The sequence below is a fragment of the Coturnix japonica genome, chromosome 1, assembly GCF_054131305.1.
Source record: "Coturnix japonica strain WE chromosome 1, WE-NBRP24, whole genome shotgun sequence".
Classification (NCBI taxonomy): Eukaryota; Metazoa; Chordata; class Aves; order Galliformes; family Phasianidae; genus Coturnix; species Coturnix japonica.
Window position 1 is genome coordinate 116222427 of NC_140663.1, and position 20695 is coordinate 116243121.

The following is a 20695-nucleotide window of genomic DNA, read 5'->3' on the forward strand; positions in this document are numbered from 1 at the left end:
CAGTGTTAATTCATTTAGTTTACTCCAGACAGTGTCACAGCATAATTATTCGTATAATTAGAACCCATCCTTGTTTTTTCATTGTTCTAAAATACGTAGCAATTTTGTGTTCTGTGACAAGTTGTAGTGTTTCATAATGTATCCTTTGGAAGGAAGGGATTCCTCTCTTCCTAAGACAGTATTTAGCGAGCACTAATTGCCAGAATACATTTGTATTCTGACTTTTTAAATCATCCCAGAATTGCCCAATGCCCACATTACCCAATGCCTCAAGGTATTCCAAAATACAAAATTTAGCCACAGGCAGTAACAACACATGCAGGGATTGCTGTCAGATCTTGGTGCTATTCCCAGAAATGCTCTGTTCCGAAGGCTGTACTTTGAGGAATGATGATGTAGGTTCAAATGGCTAAATTCGTTAGATACTAAGGTAGCACAGCAGGGAGTACAGTTATCCTAGATGCTTTTGGCTTTTGTAATGGCAAAAAAAAAACAAAACAATGCCTACAGAATTTCTGGAGCTGGATACCATCTGAATCAGTCTTCCATACTAAGCCCAATGGTAGCAGAGGTGTTTTTTTGTTTGTTTGTTCAATGTTTTATTTTATTTTATTTTATTTTATTTTATTTTATTTTATTTTATTTTATTTTATTTTATTTTATTTTATTTTATTTTATTTTATTTTATTTTATTTTTCCTTCAGACCTCTGAGCCTGGCTTTTGTTTCTTTTCAAACATAACATAGAAACATAGAAGGAATGTAGATGCTTTTAACAGTCCAAGTAACTACTCTCAGGTCATGAGATCTGTTGTCACATGGCTGGATACATTAGACTTCTTACTCTTAGAGGTTGGCTGTTAGGAACTGAGGAAACTGAGAAATGGCTGTTGTGTGGATTGTGGACTCTTCTGTCATGAAAACAGGAAAAAAAAAAGAAAAAAAAAAAAGAGCAAAAAGCAATCTACTAACCAAATTTATTTTTTTTTTAAAGGGCAGCCTCCGAGTGTCTTAACTTTTATGAAATACATATTAAATATATTGCACAAACTAGGAGAGCTAGGAAGAAATATATTGCTATCACTTGCTATATAAACACTTGCTATCAGTTTTTATAAGTAATGCTTTGATAATGTGAATTCTAGTCCGTGAATATTAATTTGATCTTGGACTGCTAACATATTTTAACAACAGATTATATGTGGTTGTCATTGCTGCTCTAAGGCCTTGCCTGAGATACTCATTTCTAGTGCAATAATTGTGGCAGAGATACCTTACATGCTTTCTTCATCATTGTTTCTGTTTATGTAAAGTTACAGGTCACCTTTTAATATGGTAGACTGCTGTTCTCATGGCAATAGAGTTTTTGGTATTTGACCATCTATGTCTTTTTCAAACACAATTTTCCATGAAGGTGTGGGATTTGTGGATGTTAATATGCTTGAATACCACTGGTAGGCCAGGGTCTTTCCTTAAAAGAAAAGTTCCTTTTTGAACTTTTGATGGCTAGCATGTTTTTCACAATTTTTGATGAGTGTTTTTAGTGGTACCAAGTAGCCCCATTCTTCCATCTATATTTTTCACTCAGTGTTTTTAGTTACATGTGAAAAATATAATCTACATGGTTATGTTGGATATAGTAAAAGAGCTTTTGATGTGTTTGTTATCTACCAGTGCATTCTTTCTGAGACATACTGCTGAAAATATGTGAGGCAGTGTTTCAGTGTCTTCTATTATTCTGAATTTAAAAGATGATTTTATTTATTTATTTATTTATTTATTTATTTTTAATAGTGTCTTTTAGAAATAGTTTCGGTGTTTATGTTTTATGGTGGCTGAGGCTTAGGGGCTTTAACTTTCACCTCTTAGTCATTTGCAGTTTTTGCTAAACAGAAAACAATGAAGGTGACTGTATTTTGGACGTGGCTTAGTGCAATGTTGAACACTTAGAGGACTAAGTTCACAGTGGCGTTGCTGGAAATATCAAAAGGAAAATGCTCATGTAAGTTTCCAGTTTAAATGAATTTCACTTCAGGCACATTAGAAAATTGTTTTTCAAATGAAAACTGTTCAAATTATATACAACTTCGTATGTATGCTTCAGTTCTTCTTTTGTTTAGTGTTTTATTGCCAAACAAAAGATTGAATGTGTCTACTTGATAATTGTCAGTTGCTTTTATGAATGGTGTTGTGGGTTGTTTTGTTTGTTTGTTTGTTTTTGTTTTGTTTTAACAAAAGCAGTGATTAAAAAAAAAAAAGAAGAAAAAAAAAGAAAGAAAGAAATACAAACTCAAATTCTGAAAAAAAAAACCCCCACAACTCTCTGTAGCAGTTCATTTTCTGCAAACATCTGTCACTTGAATGCCAGCTAGGGAGATTTTTTTTTTTTGTGAGGGCATACATTCCAGTTAGATTCTTGAATGAAACAGTAAGCAGAATTTCTTTGTGCGCAGATAATCAGATAGTGACAATTTGTATTTGCATGTTTGAAAGTGGTTACATAACAAGAATCTCATTCAAAGGAAGAGGATCTGTGTTCTCTCTATATACAGTTCTTTCTCAGTGTCTAAACTTCACTTGCAGCTTCAGAGAATATTCACAAAAAAATGTTAGACCTTTCCTAAAATAATGCAAATTTAGGAGTAGTATTGACAAAAACACTACCACGAACAACAACAACAACAACAAACTGAGCAGGTTGGGCTATTGAATTATTATCAGCTAACGATTACAAAGGCATCTGTCACTTTTTCAGATGTGGGTCTCAATTGCACCTTTAGCAGATTGATAGAATAAAAAAGAACTGCAAACTGGAGTGCTTTTCTATGTAACGTAGATAATGTATTAATGGAATACACACTGTATTAAAAAAAAAAAAAAAAGGTTAACTGCATGCAGAGTATCTTTATTGACATACTGAGCTCTGGTCAGAAAGCTTTCTATAAATAGGCAGTTAATTTTGAAATATAACACACAGTATTCATAGTTTGTAGTGCTTGAAAAATATAAGGGTTTTATTGCTGCTGGGTTTGATACCAATACTGTATTTTGAAGTATTAAATTTTCAGAGTTTTGGAAATCAGGCCACTTAGCTGTCTGATGTAAACTCACTTTATTATTAAGCTTCATATTAATATTGATCGTGTGTATATGTTTTTGGAGACTGTGTGTACTCAGAGTAGTGCAACTATAAACAGTGTGTAGGACTGTGCTTCAAGTTACATGCTTAACTAGACTCAATGTACTTACCAGCACTATCTAATTACTACTGTTCAGCCCTGTGGGTTTTGGGCACTTCGATCAAATGAAAAGTTCTCTGACTTTTAGCTTCTGTGACCTGAAGTATTGTCTTTGCACAGTACTACAATATAGTATTTGAAATACCAGCTTGTTCAGAGTCCTCTTGGTTTCTCTATATAACTCTATAGCTAGGGTTTATTGTTAATTCTTACAGCTTCTTGAGGTAAAATTTGCCTTATGTTTTGCATGATGGCAGCAGATTCTCATTTCTGTGAGAGATTTCTAAAGTATGTTTATCTTTAACAATATATTGGAAAATTTGTAATAGTTATTGTCAAAACTATGTTTTTAGATACAAACTGTAATTTTTTTCAGTAGCAACATTTTGTACATTTAGCTATGTCCTGTCAGAATTTCCTCCCAAAATTATTTGGCCAGTACAAGACTGCAGACACATTTGAGACAGCAGTTATGAGATATGGATGCTTAGACTGAATTCTTCAGTTTGCTGATTTCATAAGAAATTTTATTGATTTCAGAAATCTTTAGATCAATCACTTGGCAACTCTGGTCTTTCACTGACTTCTGAAACTGAAGTAGTAACAGGTCAACTTATTTGTAACTTAGTCTTGAATATCTCTGTACTTCCAAGTAACAGTTGGGTAGGGAAAAGCAATGGACTGCTCAGACAGGTAAGTGTAAAGGGGGTGAGGAAACTGGACTCATGACAATCATAAATTTCTTTTGGTTATGACCTGTAATCAACAGCATAAGATATAACTTATTGCTATTCCAGGCACTGACAGCAGTGAGCAAGCAAGTCCTTCTCTGCAATTCCTTACCCATGGAATAGTCCACCCTTCTGACAAGGACTTGAGAAATTTGTAGGGACTATAGTCTCAAAACACATAAGTGACCCAGGCTCTGTGGTGGGGGAGGGGCTCTGATTAGCAGGCATGTCCAACCTGTGGCTCAGGGGCTGCATGCAGTGCTGCCCAGCTTGCTATGCAGCCTGTCTTCTGTCCCTGCCAGCTCTTCCCCACTGAGTGGCCCCAGGCACACATCCATCTCTCAGCAACACTCAGACCATCAGTGCACTATTAATGCTGTGTACAGTGAAACCAGGGCACAATGGGGGCAGTGCTATGCAGTGCTGACTCAGGTGATTGCAAATAATTTGTATGCATTTTGACACATTGGCTGAACACAGTAGTCTGAGCAGTGAAGAATGTGCAGCCATGCTTTTCAGTTTGATAAAGGAGTTTGAGAATATGTCTCATGATTGCAAAAAATATCATCAGTTTATGTTTGTGACACCATTTTCAGTTGATATAAATACATGACCTGTAAGTTTTCAAATGGAATGTAGAGAGTTGCAATCAGATATTCAACTCAAAAATCTGATCATGTTACTTTAACAGACTTTCATAACTCTTCCCTTACCAGAGAAAGATATCCTTCTTCATCACCACAGCTTATTCATGTCATTTCATTTTGGCAGTACATACACTTATGAATAATTGTCAAAGGTGACATACAGACAGAGTAAAATTTCATAAAAAATCTCTGATGAACACCTTGATGAACACATGCTCACTAAGAGCTGCAACCACTGCCATCAAACCAGAGTGATGCATTTGTTTCACAGAAACAGTCACAAATCACATTTGTTTTATGCTCATTTCCTCTTCATTAGTGTATGCATAGGGACAAATGGAAATGTTGAGGCACTCAGAGTCTCCTGAATCTTCTAAAACACAGGCATGAAAAAGTTGCCATCTCAAGGGTGGTCTCTGATCAACTAGACTACATAAAAGTGATTGTGAAGAAACCTAATTTGATGTCACATCCCATCCACAATGACAGTATAGTGTGCTGTCCCACCTGGTGGGTTGTGAGGGAGGTATGTCCTTTCTATTAGTTTTTGAGTGAAAGATTTCCCAGATCTGCAGAGTCATGCAGTTACAGAGCCACTTGGACTTAGCTACTTTAATGACTCAGGGTCTGTAACAAGATTAAACAATCAAACAATTTATTCAGTTTACTTTCCTTGATATTTTACAACAGTGAGAGGTACACAAAATCACAGATCTGACAAATATGATAGCAGTAAAAACCATGCAAAACAGCAAAACTAGGCAAATTCAATAACAGTGAGAATCACACTTAAGACAAGGATTAGTGTGTCTAATTGGTAGTATCCATGGATAAATTAGAGAGAGAGAGAGAGAGAGAGGAAAATGAAGAAAAGAAGGAATCAGACAGATACAAATCTGCCTTAGGATCAAAAGATAGAGTCTTCAGTTCTGTGGTCTGTGGGTAAAGGATCAAATGTAAAATTAATATGCATATTCATCTTTTTATAGAATACTTGATCTGAGGGAGGCTGCACTGCAGGTCAGTTCCCAATCACAGAGAAAGCCTAGTTTATTTTCCTGTCCCCCCAAAAATTCCATCTAATCTGCTCATTCTTTACTTTCTCCTAAGGATAAGCGAATGAGATTTGTCATATTCCTGTCAAGACAGGGTCCCTTTTCTCCTTGTCTACTTGTGCACTTCCACAGGCCTTGTTTCCAGCCACTCAGCATTCAGCATGTGTTAATGTCTGGGGTTTTTCCTCCCCAGATGCAGGACTCTGCACTAACCTTTTAGAATGTAATAAGGTTCCTGATGGATCATTTCTTTAGCCTACTGATGTCCTTCTAGATATCAGCACAATCCTCTGCAGTATTAAATGCCCCTCCCTGCTTTGTGTAATGAAACTTGTTGAGGGTACACACTGCCCCATCATCCAGGTCATTAATGACAACATTGAACAAGATTAGACCCAGTACTGACCCTTGGGGTACAATGCTAGTTACTGTCTTCTAGAATATTGTGTGCCAGCACCAGTCTTACTGATTTAGACATTCATCCAGATTTCCATCCATTTCACTGTCTGCATATCCAGCCCATACTTCATCAGTTTCTCTGCAAGGGTTGTATAGAAGACAGTTCTGGAAACTTTACCAAAGTAGACAATATAACTAGCTCTTCCCTTGAATACCAAACCAGTCTTTTCATCACTGAAGTTTATCAAAATGATCAATTATGACTTCTGCATGAGTTGTCTGATCCTGACTGCCTTCTTGTCCTCCATGTGCTGGAAATGATTTCCAGGATTATCTGCTCCATCAGTTAAATTTTGGATTAAGAAATAATATCTAGATTAATCTATTTAATCAATACTTGAATGCTGTCTGCCACAGTGGCCTCTTTTAAACTCTTCCAAGATGATTGAGTTTGTTGTACTCTTCTCTCCCAGCACTATCCTAAGCTGTCTTTGTGATAACATTGTTCATTCTTTTCATCAATCATTTTGAGAAAAAGAAGGGTGAGAAAGCACATTCCCTATAGTCTAAATGATGTGGATTTTAGTTGCTTCCTCTCAACAAATAGAAAGTCTATTTTAAAAAAGGCAAATGGAACCACTCGCATTACATTTTACAGCATGCTATCAATGCTAAGTCTCAACCAGTCTAAACAGCTTTATGTAACTTACCTGATGGCATTTATGTAGTCTGTGAAGGATGTGTTCATGTCAATCCATATCTTATGATGATAACCCCTACTCCAGTTAAAACTGCTTAGAACTAATAAATTTTTAAATACCTTATGAAGAAGAAGGGGCATGGGATGGAGAAGAAGGGAAAATGTCAACGTAAATGACAGGGGATTATGTATAATGGTCAGAGACTGTGATATAGTGATAACCACCTCTGTATATTTCTTGCAGTTTTGCAAATTCATTTTCATCTGTTTATGTAGATGTTATTATTCTTTCTTCAGTACCTTCACTCCAAGCTGAATTTGTGTAATGAAAAGTGACAGTCTGCTTCAAAATGTCATTAATCTAAACTCTTACTGTAGATGTCCTGAATTAAGGCAGTTGATTTGCAGTGCAATATCTGAGGATGTTTGGGTTTAGAAATATTTAGCAGAAAGTCATTGGTAAATTCTGTTTCTACTCTAAGCCATTATTAAATTTTGAATAGGACTCACCTGCATTTAGCAAGGAACTACTGAAGTAATGTCAATGTTCCTTTACTTCAACAAGCTAATATTAATACTGTATAAATATGTCTCACTTATCTCTATAGCTTGCTTTAGGTTTTATGGCTAAATTCTTGTTCATATTTGCAAGCTATCAGTCTGTGTGCCTATACTTGTAGCTTTCAGGACACCGAGAGGAATGGAATAATAATGCATACATTTTAGGTGGAAGTTTATCTTTGTGCAAAACTGTTAAATAAGATATGAAAATTAATAGTACTTTAAAGCACAAAAGCCTCGATACTCTTCTACATTCAATCTTGGATAGTCCATTATCCCTGTACAGTCTGAACCAAATATGGTTAGAGGACTGTGCTGGATTAGCGTTGGCTGACAACCAAACACCCATTCCAGTTAATTTTCCACAAATTGAATCTGTTTTGTCTGTGATGATAATTGGTAATCAATCTCTCTCTCCTTTATTTCAATCCACAAGTTTTTTCATCCTAATTTCTCCCCCCATCTCTGTGAAGAAGGGGAATGAGCTAGCAGATGGGAGGGAAATTGGCTTCTGGCCAGAGCTAACCCATCACAAAGATTTTCTATTTACTATGTTATATATATCTAAAACAGGAAATAACTTACCAAAATCAGTGGGAACACTTGGACTTGGAAGGCAATTTTTATTCTATTTTATTTTTGATTCCTTGTTTTTAATACTCAACCTTGTGTTATTATTTCACTTAGGTAATCACAAATTTTAGTAAGGTTTGCAAAGAAAATTAACATCACTCATTTCATCAGCTGATGTAATTAAAAATAAATAAATAAAATAAAATAAAAAAATGTTCTGAATGCAGAAAACCGTTCCCTAAGTGACTACATCCAAAGCCACAAATGGATCACTGAACAGAGAGATGGCACCTCTGTCACAGAAAGAGGAGCTAAGTAGGTGGCTCATTCATGTCAAAAGTACTGAAGATATATTATTGCAATAAATAAATATAAACTAAAGACCTTTCTTGGGAAGAGATGGAGACAACAGTAAAATTCATGTTGCTGTGGAATCAGTAATTTTAAGAAGCTGTTGGAGTACTAGCCTAGGCAATCCAGTTTTTAGGTTTATCATGGAGGTTTTACTAAGTTTGAGTAGAGAAACATGGAAAGTTTCAGCAACAGAAGAATGCTATAAAAATGTTGGTGGTGAGTAGTGTTTCCATTCTTGATTGATAGTGTGAATTTATTGTGCTGCATTGTTTGAGATTTTTGTTTTTTAAACTACATAGTTTCCATGGAGTTGGCTGGGGGTAAATGTATCAGAGGTTTAGGATTACGAGAGTTCGACCATTATGCTGTAGGAAATGATGACTATCTTAAAATGGATGTGCTCTGCATTTACTTCACTGCATGGGTCTAGTTAAATTTGATTTTTTTAAAATTTTTTAATTTTTTTTTAATATGTGAGGATTTTACATGCAGTTGTGAATTTGATGTGGTTGTGTCACAGCACCAAAGGGGCTGGTGGCTCTTTGAGGCTCAGGGGCTCAGGAGCTTTAGCATCCCATTCCATCCCATTGGCCCACCAGCAGACTCAGTGAGGAGGGAGCCAGCCTCAGAACCAAGCACCTCTCTGGGGACCAGAGGTGGGCCAGTGGATGAGTCCATGCTGTGGTAGAGCAGGGCTCTTGGGAGGTGTTCACTCTGGAAAGTTATCAGGACTTGGTCTTGGACAGGCAGGTAGGGGCTGAAGATACCCTTGGGGACATGACAGGCCAAAAGATTTTCTCCAAACATTTGCTTCAAACGTGCTGTATAGGTAGGATGGATTCTATAATTTGGTTTAATAACATTTTTATTTCATAGCGTAAATTGAAAGCCCAATTTTAAGATAAGGAAATCTTAGAACTTTTAGAGATATTCTTGCTAGTTGAGACTCTGGTTTATATCAGTTCCAGAAAGCATAGGCTGTGGTATCTCACTTAAAAGTCTGCAGCCAGCTTGTCAAGATTGAATTGGAGTAGCTCCGTTTTCCTTAGTTGGCTTCACTATGCATGCTCTGTCTGCTGAGAAAATGTCTAGATAGTATAGGAATGAAAATTTATGCAGCTACATTTGAAAAAAAATAAGTGCTGGTGTTCAGATTTCAGTCTGTTTGCTGTGTTTAAATTTCTCATACCTTATACTACATTTTTTTTGGAGCAAGAAGGAAAAATAGTTCAGTGGCTTACAACTATACTCTTCAGTGATTGCAAATCATTATTCCTGATACGTAGGAAAAGTTGTGTAAGGTTAAAAAAAATAATCATTTATGAGAAGATTTTAATGTATAAATTTAAATTGAATGAATTTTCATTGCAGTCTTTCAAGCTGTGTACATTTGAAGAGAATTTCTTTGTGAATTACCCATGTTCTTTAAAAAAATCGTATGGGAGAAAGGCAGAGACATTTATCAGAGCTTGCTTATGCACAGAGAGGCATGCATGATTTAATCAAGGGTAATTGCTTTACCAGTAATAACCTGGAATTGACACAAATAGTCAACATTACTTTGAGCATAGCAAGAGCCTTACTGTAATAGCTGTTTAAGCGCCTTTCAGCACATTTCTTGCTGCTACTTTCAGAAACGTAGAAATGATATTAAAAGGCCCAAGGAGACTTAACTATGCTTGAAGTGAGGACTGAATAGATTATCTGAACTCTGTGCCACCGGGTGGATTATTTTGTCTTCTGTTCATCTGGTTCTCTATCCACTACCTCTGAAAGCTGTACCTTGACAGGCTTGAGGGTTATTATGTGGAGCTCTTGCTGTTTCAACTGATCTTTAATTTTCAGTATGTCTCAGCATGATCTTGAAGCTCTGTATGGAATCTATTCCTTCCACCTTGGGCTTGTCCTTAATCTGGGGTTGTTTTTTTCTTTTTTCTTTTTTCTTTTTCTTTTCTTTTCTTTCTTTTTTTTTTTTTTTTTTTTTTCCCTAGATTTTTTCTAGATTTCTCATTTCCCCTCCCTTTCTCCTACCTTATTCCTTTAGCTGTATCTTGTCCTCCTTTTCCTCCTCCTCCTTAATCGCAGGCTTGGCTTTTCTTTTCTCCTTGACATAGGATCAAGCTTTTCTTTTAACACAGGACTGGCACTCTCTCCCTTCTCTTTGACCTTAGACTTAGCCTTTCTTATGTCTTTTATTTTTGTTATATCTTATGCTCTTTCCTGGCATTACCACTTTTTGTCTTGGAGTTCCTCTAAGGGTATTTGTCATTCTGTATACCATTCAGAATTTCTTAACATAGCAAATCACACTCTTCCTCATTATCGGCAATTCTGCTACGTGTATTACTGTCCTGAGCTCAGGCTTCATGAATTTAATTCTTCCTGACTTGCAGTAGCAGTTTGCAGATTCTACAGAAAGCTGATTTTTGTGGGGTTTTTTTGTTTGTTTGTTTTGCTTTGTTTTGTTTTGTTTTTGCTTTAGAAACCAGACCCTGTCTAGCACCATTATTTCAAGCCTGCATTTCATTTATCTATCTAACTATCTATCTATTTATTTATTGGAGCTGTTTTTTGTTCTTTTTTTTTTTTTTTTTGGCTGTTTTTGTTTGTTTGTTTCTTTCTTTTTTGCCCCTAAGCAGTTTTTTTTCCCATATCATTATTCTTTTTAACTGCAGTGTTGATCAATATGTTAATCCAGTGTCAATCAATGGCTGTTTGCAGCCATATTAAAATTATATTTTCATTCTTTAAGCCATAAAATTTTAGTTTATTGATAATGCAAAAATCGTCATATTTCCTAACGAAACATGTATTACACTGTATTCAGATGTTTACCCTTATTCTTCTGGTTAGGATTTTTAAATTTGTTTTATCATACATTATATCTTCATTTTGATCCAGGTAGCTGGCAATTCAAATGCAATGCACGCGAGAAATGAATTTTTATTTTTCCAGTCTTATTAGAAAAGATTAGTACCTAAATACTTTTGAAGGCAAGATTTTTCAAGAAATGTCAGTTCTATTTTGAAAAATATGTACCACTGCAAATTCACGTCACTTGTTCCTAGATGCCATTGTGCTTTACGAAGAGCTTCATTCTTCCTGGAATGCATCCTGTGGCGATGGCCTCATCCTTTCAATTTCTGTGGTATTGCGGTTGGTAGGAGCCTGTTTTCTCTGAGGAGCAGACTCTGATTGCCATTTATGTTAGGCTGTTCTACTGACTTTTGCTGTTCATCTCTGGTCTCTGCTTGGGTTTATCCTGATCTTGCAGACCTTGCACAGATTCATATATTCCTATTCTTTCTTTTTCTTGTAGCTTATCTCTGAAGCCACCCACCTGTTCTGTGGGATATTGTAGTTGCTTGTGGCTGGGGATTCAGTCCTTTCCCTCTGACTTCAGAGGAGTGTCATCCTTTTTCTGCTTTATTTGAGTATACTACCACAAGGAGATCCTTATGGGACAGGCAGAAATCAAGATCAGAGGCACAGGTAGGTTCAAAGGTGTAACTATTTAAAGCTGAAGGAGATAAAGCAGAGGAACGTGAGAAAACTATGATGTTAGGGGGAGAGAGAAAGGGAGAAAGAAGCAACATGAGTTCTATTATATGTTTCTGATCTGCTTGAAGACAAGGAATACAGCTGGAAATATTTAGGGAGACTGTGTAGATGAGACACTTCCACTTTTTCTGATGTGCTACTATTCATTAATGTTGAAAAAACAGCTCCCTGCAGAAGTTTTGTTGTTGTTGTTGTTATTGGCTGATTTCCTCTCTCTGGTCAGAGATAGAATTCCTGCAAAGTCAAAGATCCATTTCTTAGCCTTTTCATTATATGATACTTACATTTGTTTTAAGTGAAGGCAGTAATTTACCACCACTTATTGCTTAGATTGCTTAGTAAGTCAACACTACCTGCATACTATACAAAAGTGGGTGGTTGTGGTTTTTTGTTTTTATTTTTCTTTTGTTGCCGAAAGCCCACAGTCTTTGAATCATGGTCTTCTACCATTTGGGATGCCTATTTTTCCTACTAATATATAAAATAGAATAAAATGTGTAATCATTATAGTGGACACTTTTAAAGATGAATTTAATGTTGCTAAGACTGTGTTTATAATGCTATATTTTGTCACGTTATGAACCTAACTGCCCCTGCCAGAGTTACCGTAGTCCAGCCAGACTAATGAATAGAACTGAACATCAAAGAACAAATAAATAATCCTACTTTGTAACTGGGTATTGTGAAGGCCTGACAGATATCTTGGGGGTGGCTAGATAGAGTTGGTAATCATATAAAACAAACAACAAACAAACAAACAAAAACCACCAAAAAACCAACCCATTTTGTTTGTTTGTTTGTTTGTTTGTTTGTTTGTTTTTGTTTCCCCATGAGATAGAGCTTTTTTTTCTCAGGTATGGACTGAAATAACTGAAAATACACTGACAGAACATCTGCTTTTGTTGTTTTTGAGTTGTGCTTCTTGCATTACTTATAAAATAAATTAATGTTAATATCATTCTAGGAAATGAACCAAATAATTAAACTGAGATAGAGTAAATTTAAAACTAAAATGATTACAGTGCCATCGGATTTAAGATACCTACAGTCTCTGCACTGGAAGTAAGATTAGAAGGACTGCCAAATTCCCTTAAAATTTATATTAGACTTTTTGTAAAAAAAAATCAGTTCTTACAAAACATAGAGAAAAGGTGTCACTTTTTAAAAGGAAGACTTCCATGTTTTATTTTACAACTTTACTACTAGTCTTCTGACATGTACGTATATACTTCCCCAAGAGCATACTAGTAGAAAAGAAGTGCAGTATTTGCAGTTCTCTTTTAAAGAGCAATTGCCTATTATGCAGATAAATTATAAAGGAGAGGAGCAAATGGAAAAGAACAGTAAGAGCAGAATGGTTTAGTGGAAGATACATAGTCTAAACAATAATCTAGTCGTCAGTCTGGCAAGAAGAATGATGTTATCTATAAGCCAGACTGGAGGTGAAAAGGGAAGTACAAAGGTGTAGGGAGTAAACATGGAAAACTTATTTTACAAATACCGTTTTCTTAGTTCTATTTATTCTACAAAGTAGAGACAATAAATGTAATCTCCATCAGCAAAGCTGAGTTGAGCACTGTTCACCTCCTACAGAAAGAAGGAAGCTGTTAAGACTCAAAATAAATAAATAAATAATCCATTTCTGAGATGGGAATCTGTGTGAGCTTTAGTGGATTTTCACTGTCCAGCCATTCTTTAAAGCCTTCCTAATTTCTTATGTCCTAGGTTTATCACCTACTACTCTTGGAGAATTGAAAAGGCTGGCATAATCTACGTGAACAGTAAAATCTCCTATAAAAATGACACTGTCATATGGATAGATTTAAGACATTGCCATAGCTTGGAACAAAGAATGCCCCAAGCTTCAGCATGATTCCTCAAAGGGTGTTTATGAAAATGTACACTGCTGCCAGGTTTTCTGTCCAGCGTCAGTGTCCAGATGGACACTTTCACAGTTTAGTTAGAATGTTTCACACATTTTTTAATCATAAAAAATTGTATTTGATTCACTGTTCCTAAAGTAGTAGTTCCTTTCAGACTGAAAAACATGTATTGACATATCCAACCACAGGTACATACTTCCAGTTTTTAGAGGTAATCACCTTAGTTACATGGGACTGAGAGTTGTGTTTGCAGCTGTATGAAATCAATAGCACTTAATATGAGTATTTTGGCTGTACTAAGTAAAAAAAAAAAAAAAAAATAGAGCAAGAATTATTCTGTGTGATTAAGATTGAAGTGTATGACAGTAGTACTTCATTTACACTTTATTTCGGTCAAAAGTTAAGTACAAAACCTGATATCTTTGAATGATATGAAAACATTCTGATGTGAAAGATGGAATCTTGGTTCTCTGTCCTTAGGATCCTTATTACTAAGAGCTAATAATTGTTTATAGTCACTCTAATTATATTTACATACTAAGAGAGTCTATCTTTGTATTTGTGTATATGTATATATATACTTGTTTATATACTCTGTGAGAATTGTACATCATCAGTTATCTGAAAGTCACGTTTGTCCTACTAACAAATAACAGGTAATTGGACTCTGAAAGCTGTGCAAGTTAGTGAAACATTTGTCATCTTATTGCAGAAGTTTTTGTAATGTGTTAATAAGTACTATACAGTGGAAAAATACATTATGTGAATTTTTCAGAAATGGTAACTTTGTTGGCTTTATTATAAGAATAGTAAGATTACTTGATATTCTCACTCTTTCACCTGTAATTTGTTTTGAAATCATTTAAAGCACTTGTCTGTAGTGATGAAGATAGTGAAAATAAGAATAAATGATATGTATCAACTTGGTGCATTAAGAGAAACAAATAAACAAAAAGCAATCCAAGTAGAATATGTACAGTGGCATAAATGTGGCTATCGTGATTTTTGTGAAGTGAGCTAATGCCGTCTTCAAACAAACACAAATTATTCGCAGTAACTTTTTTTTGCATGTTATGTTTTGAAGTTTAAATTCTAGTGCCTCAGTGTAGTCCTCCCAGAACAGACAATTGGCAAATACTGGTAGATAGTCTGTCTAAATATCTAAATGGATAGATTATTGATAGATAAATTAGCAATTAAAATGTCATTTGCATTATAATCTTCAGTTGTGAATTACCTATTGTTTAAAAAAAAAAAAAAAAAAAAAAAAAAGCCTGATGCATGTATAGTATTTTTCTGGTCTTCATTACTTATGTAGAAAACAAACAAAAAACAATACTTCATTTTTTTTTTCAGATAAGATAGTTAAATCCAGGTAAATTAATAAATTAACTGAAATCCTTGAAGTAAACCATGCTCAAGTGGGAACTAAATATCGAAATCTGATTAAGGATCAGATGAGAAAGTGAATTGTTGCTATTTTTCCATAATACTTTGTACTAAAATCTATAGTATGTAATTTCAGGAAACTGTGACATGATTTAACATTCTCCATTTGAGCATATAAAGCATATGTTTAAATAAATATTTTTATAATAATGATGCAAAAAGTTTTTTGTTTTTTTAATTTATCTTAAGGTTTCCTTAATTTTCTTTCCCTAAAATCCTTCTGTGGTTTAAAGTATTAAAGGACATTTTTCATGAGAGATTCATATGCACAGAAAAATATATATATTTCTAGTAATTGTTATTAAACATTAATAGATTATCATCATAATTTTTTTTCTGATTATTTCTATATATTTAATCTTGAAAATCAATATTGCAGGTTACATCATAAGTGTTGTTTGTTTTTTTTCACTAACTGTAACTAATAAGTCTGTTCTTTTTCCTTCTTTTACTGAAGAGCACTTTATATTTCTTTCTAACAGGGAATGTTTGTGCTGTTACTAAAATGACGACATGCTGCCTCCTTTGGGGGGATTCTGAAGGTTTCTCAAAGATACAACACAGTGGTAAGTACTTAACTTGTAGTCAGAACAATACTGTTCTCTGAAAAATATATTACATAGATGAATAGCAAGTATCCTTTGCTAATGTCCTTAAATTTATTTGAAATATGTGTTAGTAACATATACTTTCAGATAAATTGCTTATGGTTTATCATGTGTTCATACAATAAGATCTGTAATGCAGCCCATTCTAAATTTTAATGCTGTTTGTGTGCTTATTCATGGTAAGCAGGAATTCTGTATATTTTTTCATTTCTGTAAATACAGAACAGTACCAATATTCAGATATTGGATTAAATGTGGCCACTGTGATACTTATAATCAGTCAGGTTTGAGTTAGACAGAGAAGAGATATCTTTTCTCTCACTTTATTTGTAAAATATGAGGTAAGATAATTTAATAGTACACATACACATATATATGCATATGTGTATACATATGTGCACACATATGAACATTCCTACAATATCAAGACGAAATATATAACAAAGATATGGATTAGAAATCTATGCATAGACTTTTTAAAAAAATCAGATTAATCTAACAATCTGTCTTTCATATTAGGTCTGGTTTATTGATTAATAATAAGGAAGGGCATACACAAATGCCTAGAAAAGTTCATCTGATGATCTTCCTTCTCACATTTTATGCTCTGTAGGCTTTGAAGAAGATGAGATGCTTTTCCCTACCATCACCACTGCACCACATGCAGTGGGTCTTAAATTTAGGGAGAAGAAATAAGTGATGTATCTGATATGATAATAGAGCTGTGAATAAGCAATAATTCAGAGTATGACAGGCTGGTTATGAGATGAGGGTACCATTATGCGAATTGTAAAAATCAGACAAAGTGAATAACAGCTTTGTAAACTCTTGTGATTTTTGCATCACTGAACCATGTTTATTCCAATCTGTTGTAATTTAAATGTAATACAATAAAAAAACATTTGATGAATAGGAGCCTGTTTAATAGTTTAGCATCCATGCTGATCATAGTTATAGCTAAACTCTTAGTGGTTATTTTAATAGTGGTACACCTATGCTTGAATACATAGATAAGATTCAATTACCCACTCTCCTTGGAGAACTTGTGATTTAAAAAAAAAAAAAAAAGAAAAAAAAATCAGGAAGAAAGAAAATAATTGATACAGAGAATATAACGCTGATACAAATAAAAGACAGCTGAAGTTAAAGGCAAAATAATCAGTTAATTTATTTGGAACTGACAGTTCATGTTTAAAATTAGCCAGGTCCCAAGAAGGGGCAAAAAGTTTAATAGTCTCAAGATCTATCAGAGTATACTGAGATAAATGACAGAAGGTGGGAAGAGTCTGGAAAGAAATCTGAAGGGTGGTGTGATTGTAGTTTTCAATGTTTTCTCAGCATGTTGTTTGTTTTTGCTAATAATGCAAAGAAGGAAATTTGTGGAGAATCAGAAGAAAGGGAAACAAACAACATTAACACAGTAAGATAAAGCCTACTGATCTCTATATTTTAACCCTCAGACATCAGAAGACATGCCTTTTGAAATTTTCCTTGCTTGTGTGAGGTGATAATTGGACTATGCATAAAATAAACCAAGAGAATAGAAAATAAAGTTTTAAATCTGCTTCAGATTTATTTCAGATCCTCTGATTGCTGGTTTCTTCTAATGTACGTCATCAAAAGCATACATGTTCAATTGCCAGTCCTAAATTACTCATTACAGCCACAACAGAGATATGCTAGTATATGTTAAGGAATTTGATATTTTGTCTTGAAGAAGACTGCATTCTTATGAGATGTTTGTCAGGAAATGAAACAGATCTGAAGTTTTCAGAAGAGAGCACAACCCAAATCAGCTGTAACAGTACATTTGTAGTGGAGAACAGGGAACCAACTGCATAATCAGACAAACTGTAAGAGTGGTGGGAATCATTAACAGTGTTTCAAAAATAATAGTTTTTATGACTTTTGCTTATATGCAAGGAAAATACAGAAAGGAGTCCCCACACCTGGACAACTTTTACTTTTTTCTTGCTATCATTCTTATACAGAACTCCAGCTAAAATTCTTCACCATAATCCTGCAATCAAAATAATCCTCCTCAAGGAGAGAAAAGTGCAGTTAATGTTTAGAATATGCAAGCAAGTGCTTGCTGGCAGTGTCCAATGTAGTAACAAACTCGAAACCAAGCAAATGGTCCTCAGATTTTGATCTTACTTCACAGGTAGAAGCTAGTTTAAATGGCAGAATTTCATTCTAAAATCCTGACCTGACAGCTGACTGTACAGATGGAGCCCTGTGGTAGTCTGTGGGACGCTGTGTAGTTTCTTTGATGTAGCCACATATTGTCAGATTCTTGATCATGTTCTTAGACTCTGATCAAGCCTTTTGCCTTGTATCATTTATGGTAACAAATGTGAAGGAATAATAAAGCCTTCACATTAGAAAGCAGGAATAAATCGCTCCAGCTCTAATCATGAGAGTTTTGGGAAATGGGTCAATTTTTATTTGTCTGAGGAGAGTCAGGGACCAATATAACTCTGTCTCGGATCTCAAGATTCAGTGTTCAAGGTTCATTGAAACCTTTGCTTTTCCTAGTATTGTCACAGTGTATGGCCACAAATGGAAGTACTCAGCTGAACAATATAAACTCTTGTTAAACAGTGCTTTCATTGGATGATTGGTAAATTAAACCTTAGCAAATTATATGTAGCAGTCTCAATAGCTTCATGACATCACTGATGCTGTGGTATAGGAATTTGAAGTGACATATCCATTCTTTCTCTTACTGTGGTATTTATGTGTTTCATTGTGACTGACCTAAGCTATTTAAATGTACACACACTGTAATGATCTCCACTGAAATGTAGATTTCTGAAGAATCCAAGTGATCTAGCTCTATGCAATATGTTGGAACAATCACACATTCCAGAGGATTATATTTATTTCAGATGGCAATACAACCAAATATATTTAACACTTTTGCCTAAAATAATTAGCTCTACATTTTCAATAAATGAATTCACACTTTCCTAGCGATATTTTTTTTTTTAAAGTACAATTTCAACTGTGAAATGTGATTAAAAAATAAAAATCTGACTCAATTACTTTAAAACATTTAAATGTATAAACTTTTCTTATCTAAGTAATGATTCCATAAACACAATTGATTTTTTAGACAATTAATTTGAACTATTTACAACTAATGTGTACTATTTAGAGCACTGTGCAACAGCAATAAAAAAGGACTTAAAATTATGTAATTTCAGTATTATGAAGACTGGATGGCTAACTGTAGTTCATAGAATCATAACAATTTATTTAAGCAAGAGAAAGAAATAGAAAATAATCATACAAAATGCTTTGCATTTGCTGCTCATTTGAGTAATTATAAATGTTTGGTTGTTTTGGTTTTTTTTAAAATTCAGTCATGTTAAATTCAAAGAACTTTAGTATAAATCTTAATATATTTAATTATATATTGATATATTTAAATATATAGTATTTTTATATTTTAATTAATGCTTCAACAGGAAAACGTTTTATCACCGTGACTCATAAAAATTAAATGTACTGTACTGAAGAAGTAGTGATGTTTTGTCAGCTTGTACTGATAATTTTTAACCTACGGAGTAAAAAAATAACCACTTTTTGCTATAAAAGGTAGAATGGTATTTTTTCAAAGTAATGCTCCACTGTAAATAAATCACATACAGTCTTGTCCTTCATGCTGTCTAAGTTCACAACACACTGTGTCTTCATTGTTAACTACACAACTGTCATGTTTTGTTTGGATATCTCAGTATCATGACAAGTGAGACCGTCTTCTACATATTTTGCTAAATACCATTTTAGCTCTAGAACCATCAGCTCTAGTTTCTAGAGTTGAAGGCAATCATACAATGTAATCCTTTTAATACAAGTTTTAATGCAAGTTGTGATAACAAGGGCCACGTTTATTAAACATGTAAAAACCTCAAAGTAAATGGTCTTGTATATACGCGACAGATAATTTTTAACACACATGTAGTACTTTAAGGAACTCAGCATGAGAATTATATCTTTTGGATCTTCCTGGTAGATCAGGCTGCAACTTTAGGAATCCTGCACAAGTCTGTTATACTTCCAGAAGTACTTTAGAAGGCCTCGTTTTTTGTAACTGTTATGTTGTGTCCACCAGACTCATGTAGAAGGGATTCATTCTCAAATACTTCCATTTCCACACAATGGATGTGTCTCTAGACGTTAAGTAAATAGAGTAGATCCCCACTGCATTGCTAGACACATAGCTTGCAGGTAGGCTACCTCATTCAGGCAGCAAAAGAATCTAGAAACAAAACTTACCTAGAACTAAAAGTTTTTCCTACTTTTTAATTCTGAGAACACATGTAAGTGTGAGGCAAACTGCAAGCTAGTCAGTCAAGTTCCTGGACTGCTGGCTGCATGTAGAAGCATATCTTTCTCTCTCTAGGGAAAGCTACTACTCCTCTGGGTTTTTCAGGTATCTAGAATATTAGGTGGGATTTTTGTGGCTCTAAGCCTGACTGTGCTTTATAATACAAAAGAGAGGCCTCTAACATTTTATGTATTTCTAAGGTTAACTAGTAAGAAACATAAAGACCGTTTGGATCCTATTCTGAATATAAATCTTGTGTTAGATAGCCAGGACTTTTTTGGATTTGACCTCGATCATTTTATAGGAAGGAGAGAATTGAAGAAGAATTCTTAAGCCTTCTAGGAGCTGACAAGATGAGATGTAGCTGTTCTGAACTGCTAGGAATGAATTTGAGATTGCTGGTGTCTCAGAAAATTCCGGAGGAGAGGGAAATAGTCTGGGCTTTGTTTTGAGAAACTGACTGGATATTTAATTTAAGTGCCTTTTAAAATGCTAGTATTGTATTGCTAGAGGAAACAATGTGGCATAGTTCTTTAGTGATGAAAAAATACAGAATTATTTCTGTTCTGTGTCAAATGCAAGTAATCCACTACAATTATG

At 34.5% G+C, this 20695-nt stretch overlaps 1 protein-coding gene across 6 annotated transcripts in view; it reads left to right on the forward strand.

Annotated features, from left to right (window-relative positions):
* NLGN4X (neuroligin 4 X-linked) overlaps positions 1-20695 on the forward strand; it is a 149008-nt gene that overhangs the window by 11984 nt on the left and 116329 nt on the right. For 4 of the 6 annotated variants that reach the window (XM_085550962.1, XM_085550946.1, XM_085550969.1 and 1 more), the window contains exon 2: positions 15634-15717. The gene's annotated coding sequence lies outside the window, so the exon portion shown is untranslated. Of the gene's footprint in view, positions 1-11577; positions 11751-15633; positions 15718-20695 lie in introns of all 6 variants that reach the window. The other 2 variants (XM_085550965.1, XM_085550948.1) reach the window with 1 other exon arrangement.